Genomic DNA, 5,992 nt, shown 5'->3' with positions numbered 1-5,992 from the left:
TCTGCTCAGCAGGGAACCTGCTTCCCCCTCTCTCTCTGCCTGCCTCTCTGCCTACTTGTGGTCTCTCTCCATCAAATAAATAAATAAAAATGTTTTTTTAAAAAAAGGAAGATGTGATACGTATATACACACATGCACACACACACCATATGTATGGTATATATACATAATGTGTGGTGTATATACATGTATACACACATACACACAATGGACTACTACTCAGCCACAAAAAAGAAATTTTGCCATTTGCAACAATATGGATGGACCTTCAGGATATGGTACTAAGTGAAATAAGTCAGAGAAAGCCAAATACCATATGATTTCACTTATATGTGGAATGTGAAAACAAAACAAATGAACAAAGAAAACAAAACCGAGCTCATAGACCCAGAGAACAGACTGGTGGTTGCCAGAGGGAAGCTGGGTTGGGGAGTGGGCCAAATGGATATCTGCTCAGCAGGGAACCTGCTTCCCCCTCTCTCTCTGCCTGCCTCTCTGCCTACTTGTGGTCTCTCTCCATCAAATAAATAAATAAAAATGTTTTTTTAAAAAAAGGAAGATGTGATACGTATATACACACATGCACACACACACCATATGTATGGTATATATACATAATGTGTGGTGTATATACATGTATACACACATACACACAATGGACTACTACTCAGCCACAAAAAAGAAATTTTGCCATTTGCAACAATATGGATGGACCTTCAGGATATGGTACTAAGTGAAATAAGTCAGAGAAAGCCAAATACCATATGATTTCACTTATATGTGGAATGTGAAAACAAAACAAATGAACAAAGAAAACAAAACCGAGCTCATAGACCCAGAGAACAGACTGGTGGTTGCCAGAGGGAAGCTGGGTTGGGGAGTGGGCCAAATGGATAAAAAGGGGTCAAGAGCTGCAGACTTCTAGTTATAAACTAAGTAATTTATGGGACATCATGTACAGCATGGTGATTATAGCCAATAACATAGTATTGTATATCTGAAGTTTACTGAGAGTTAATGTTGAAAGTTCTCATCACAAGGAAAAGAATTTGTAACTATGTTAGGGGATGGATGGTGATGAGACTTATGGTGATGATCATAGTAGCAACTATACAAATATCAAATCATTATCTTATACCCCCAAAACTAATATAATGTTATAAATGAATTACACTTCAGAAAAAAAGATTTTTCTACCTCAATATGACAAAGTACCATTTAATAGAAGAATCAGTTTTCTTGCTTTTTCCCTTTCCCCATCTTTTAAGCTGACAATAAAAAAAAAAGAGAGAAATACAAATTTTACTTTTCAGACAATTTATTCAGTCTTGCTATTGTTATATCCCCAGGGATTAGATTTACATTTTGAAAAAATACCATGGTACAAATGTGCATATTCTATTCAGCCAACATATCATAAGATACTATATAATAACATCTGGGAATATTAAACTTTGCCTTTACTGGCAACCCAATTGGCATCTTTAATTTATAGTGCAGATGTTTTATACTGATGTGTTTTGGAAATATTTGAAGTATTCTCCAGACAGTATTCTGAGGTTTCTGCAGTGGTCCACTTCAGTCTTTTGAAGTTCTCTATACAATAGGAGACATACATAGATTTTCCAAAACATGCTTTGGTGGGAATAAAAAGAGAAGAAAAGTCCAAGTTGGCATTATACAAAGCTTCCCTGAGTAGTCTGTACCTAATTCCTTTCTGGCACCATTGTCTTGGCCGTCAGTGAGCTTTATGATACCCATCTGATAAAACCGTTCCTGTTTCCAGACCACTTTGTGGAATCTAAATCATTGTAATGCCTCATATTTACGAAACACTCAGATTTCTAAAGTACAGATATGAAATTTTCATTTTACCTCTGGGCCCATCATATTTCGGTTGTGCACTAACCAGTGGTAGTGATTATCGTCTGTGTGTGCGAGGAGATGGCAGACAAACCTCACCTGTGATCAGGAGTCCTTCCACAGCATTGCCCCTGAACAGAGGTCTTTCATCCGAGGCCTGAGTCACTCCGCGTAGACCTTGCTCCCGTTCACCCCACCAGCTTCTCAACTTGAGCACAGTCTGGCATTTGTTTAGGAGGAGCTGCCTTTCAGACCATAGGAGACTCTGGCCTCTAGGAAACAAACTGAGGGTTCCTGGAGGGGCGGTAGGTGGGGGGAAAGGGTAACTGGGTGATGGGCATTAAGGAGGGCACTGGGTCTTACATGCATCCGATGAATCGCTCAATTCTACCTCTGAGACTAATAAAAAATAAAATAAAAGGAGCTGCCTTGAACCATCTGTTGCTCATGCTTACCAGGAGTCCACCACTGTGCCACATGCTTATAACGTGGACTTTGGAACTTTTTACAGCTGAATTCACATCTCCACTGTGTTGGTGTAATGTCGTTAGCTCATAGAAAGCGCATAGACTCCGGAGACACATACACTGGGATAGAATTCCTAGCTCCATTATTTACTAGCCCTGTGGCTTTGGATAAGAATGCTTTGGAGCTCCTAGTTTTCCTTTCTCTGCGATGGAGACAATACTTTCATGATTAGGCTTCCATGAGGAATAAATTAGAAAAAGTGAATAGAATACTTTCCTCAGTGTCAGACCTCTTTGAGGGTCTCTGGATTGACATTCTCTGAACTGACTTGGATTAGCAAGTATTAAAATACACCCTACTTCAATTCCCTTTTTTTTTATTGTCATGGTAAAAAAATACACCCCACATAATTTACCATGTTAACCATTTTTAAATACAGTTCAGTGGCATGAAGGACGTTCACATTGTTGTATAACCACCACCACCATCCGTCTCCAGAACTTTCCATCTTACCAAACTGAAACTCTCTACCCATTCAACGCTAACTCCTCTTCATCCCCCCAACTCCCCACAGGGCCCTGGCAACCACCATTCTACTTTCTGTCTCTATGACTTCGACTATTTCAGGTAGCTCGTATAAGTGGACTTGCATGATATTTGTCCCTTTTTGTCAGTTCTTATGAAACTAACTGCTATTTGTGACTTCATTATTGATTACCTTGTCTTGCTATTAAATTATTAAGTTAAGCCTGCCATACATATGTTGCATTCAGGGTGTTACGGTCCAACCCAATGCCCCTAGGTGTAAAGGTATCTGAACTACCTGTCTAATGAGAGACTGGACTGTATGATGGTGATGATGATGATGATGTATCCTTCTACTATTACCTCCCCAGCTTTCTTCTTTCTGCCCCTTGAAGAGTAATTTCAATCCCAGCCACTTCCTCTTATTCTCAGCCTCTTCACAAAATCTCACTCCTCTCTTGCCTCTGGAGAACTTGAAAACTTTCTGTGCCCCAGCCACCCCCTATAGCCCCGTAGAATGGAGGCTGCTCATTTTCCATCCCTTACATTCAATGAGCCTGGAAGCTGTCTTGGCATTCTCCCAACATTTCTGTTTTATAAAACATGACTCTCAGATCTTTATGCAAAACCTCTTCCTCATTTGGGTCTCCTATACACTGAGCTAGCTAACAAGATTTGATGAGGAAATAGAGGTGGGGTATGATAGAAAAACAAAGAAGTGTCAATGATGATGCCAAGGTTTTAGGGCTTTGGAAGGACGGAGTTGCTATTTGCTGAAGTAGAGAGGACTGGAAAAGCATTTGGGGGCAGAACAGACTATCTGGAGCTGTGCTTGGACTGAACATTGAGATGCTTGGGTGCTCATTAGATGCCAATGGGAGGTGACAAATAGGAAATCTGAGTGAGAGTCAGGGGTGAGTTTCGGGGAACTTGGTTTTCATCGTGTATAGATGGTACTTAAAGTCACAAAACTGCATGTAATCATTTAAGGAATAAGTGTAGACAGAGTAAAGGAGAGGTCAAAGGATTGGATACGCCAACATTTCCAGGCAGCAAGGCACCAAAGGAAACTGAAAAGGAAAAGCCAGAGATGTCAGAGGAAAAACAAACTAGAATGGTACCTTGAAGAGAGAAGAAAATGTTTCAAGGAACAGAACCATTAACTGTTGAATGTTGCCCGTGGGTCAAGGAAACTAAGGGCTGGGAAATGAATACAAATTTGGAAATGTGAAAGCCGTTGGTGACCTTAGAAAAAGGGCAGTTTTAATACAGTAGTGAGGGTGAAAATTGGCCTAAAATGGGTTCAAGAGAGAATCGGGCAAAGACATTGAAGGTGGCTGGTATAAACAACTAATTCCAGGAGTTTTGCAAGAAAGGGACAGAAAAGTTAAGGGTGCAGCTGGACAGGGAGAGAGGGCCGAGAGGTTTCTATGATGGTAGAAATAACAACATGATTGTATGCTGATGTGAATGACAGAAGAGAGAGGGGAGAATCATGACGTAAAAGGGAGGGGGAGAGTTGCCAGAGCCCCATCCCTGAGTTGAGGTGGCATGACCCCAGTGTACATTGAAAGAAAGGATTAGCCTTTTTCAGAAGCATGGCAGTTCATCCATAATAACATGAGAAAGGATGGTGTGTATGGGCACAGATAGAGGTCGGTGAGTCGACATGATGATAAGAGCTCGTGAAATTCTCTTCTGATTCATTCAAGTGTTTCAGTGAAGCAAAATCACCAACTGACTGAGGAAGGGTAGGCAAATAGGAGAGGTTTGAGAAGGGAGGAGAAGGTACAAAATAGTCACTTAGAGCAGTGCTACCCAGCATAGTCTGGGGACCAGAGCTTTTTCACAAAGTCTTTGTTACCAGTCCATGAAAAGACAGGTATAGGAATTAAGAGTAACCATGGAGAAGCTTTTAGAGCAATTGGATGGAATAATTTTATGACTGTTAAGTTTAATGATAAAAATTTTGGACTTGCAATTTGTCTGTCTTTGTTTTATTTCATTTTTATTGTGACTCATTTAAGTTGTATTTTACGAGAGTATTATTCCAGGGGCACCTGAGTGGCTCAGTAGTTAAGTGTCTGCCTTTGGCTCAGGTCATGATTCCAGAGTCCTGGGATCGAGCCCTGCATAGGGCTCCCTGCTCAGTGGGAAACCTGCTTCTCCCTCTTCCACTCCCCCTGCTTGTGTTTACTCTCTAGCTGTCTCTCTCTCTCTGTGTCAAATAAATAAATAAAATATTTTTTAAAAAAGTATTATTCCAAAATGGATTTAAAATTGTTAGAAGTTGACCCTTCACCCAGATAGTTTGAGAAATACTTATTTAGAGAGTAGGAGAGAATGGACAAAGCAAATACAGAAAACTGCTGGGAAGCCTTATGTCAGTAATCATGAGTTTAAAACACCGAAGTCGATAGAGTTGCTTTTGTCTAGTCTTATTCAACCATATAGATAATTTTTTTTTCAGATAATTTTTTATTGGTTGGAGAGTTGGGTTTAAGCAGGGTTTTGGTTTCTCCAGGTGAGTAAAGAAGAAGGGACAAGAGCGTTGGGGTATAGCAAGAGTGACCATTGGGTTTGCCAAAACACAACAAATGTGAAATTTAGATTTATACATTCCTTTGTATGTAAATTTTACATCAAAAGAAAAAACTATACACAAATATTGAACTCAATAATACGCATGCTGAAAAAGAAAGTAGGGATGTCTATAACTTACTTTGAAATGCACTTTTTAAACTGCTTATGAATGGAGGAATGGCTAAAGGGATAAATATGTGATAAAATTGAATATTAGAATTTAAGTGATGGATATATAGGTGGTCACTATCATTTCCTTCCATTTTGCTATTTGTTTGCAATTTTTCATAAATGTTGGAAAAACTATTACCTTGAATATTTTTGTGATCATTTCATGTTCCCAGATTATCTTCTCCTAAAGGACAGAGAAAGTTATGTCCAGGTTATCTACCCCATACCTCTTTACTTCACAGATAAGGCAACTGAGTCCCTAAGATGCTGAATGACTTTATCAAGATCAGATGCCAAGTTAGGGGTATATGTGACTCCTACTAATTCACAAGGAGCCAATAAAGGGGACACCTGGGTGTTTCAGTCCATTGAGCGTCTGCCT

The sequence above is a fragment of the Enhydra lutris genome, unplaced genomic scaffold (genome assembly GCF_002288905.1).
Source record: "Enhydra lutris kenyoni isolate GAN:26980312 unplaced genomic scaffold, ASM228890v2 scaffoldscaffold1, whole genome shotgun sequence".
NCBI lineage: Eukaryota > Metazoa > Chordata > Mammalia > Carnivora > Mustelidae > Enhydra > Enhydra lutris.
The sequence above is the reverse complement of the archived record's forward strand: the minus strand, read 5'-3'. Positions refer to the sequence as shown.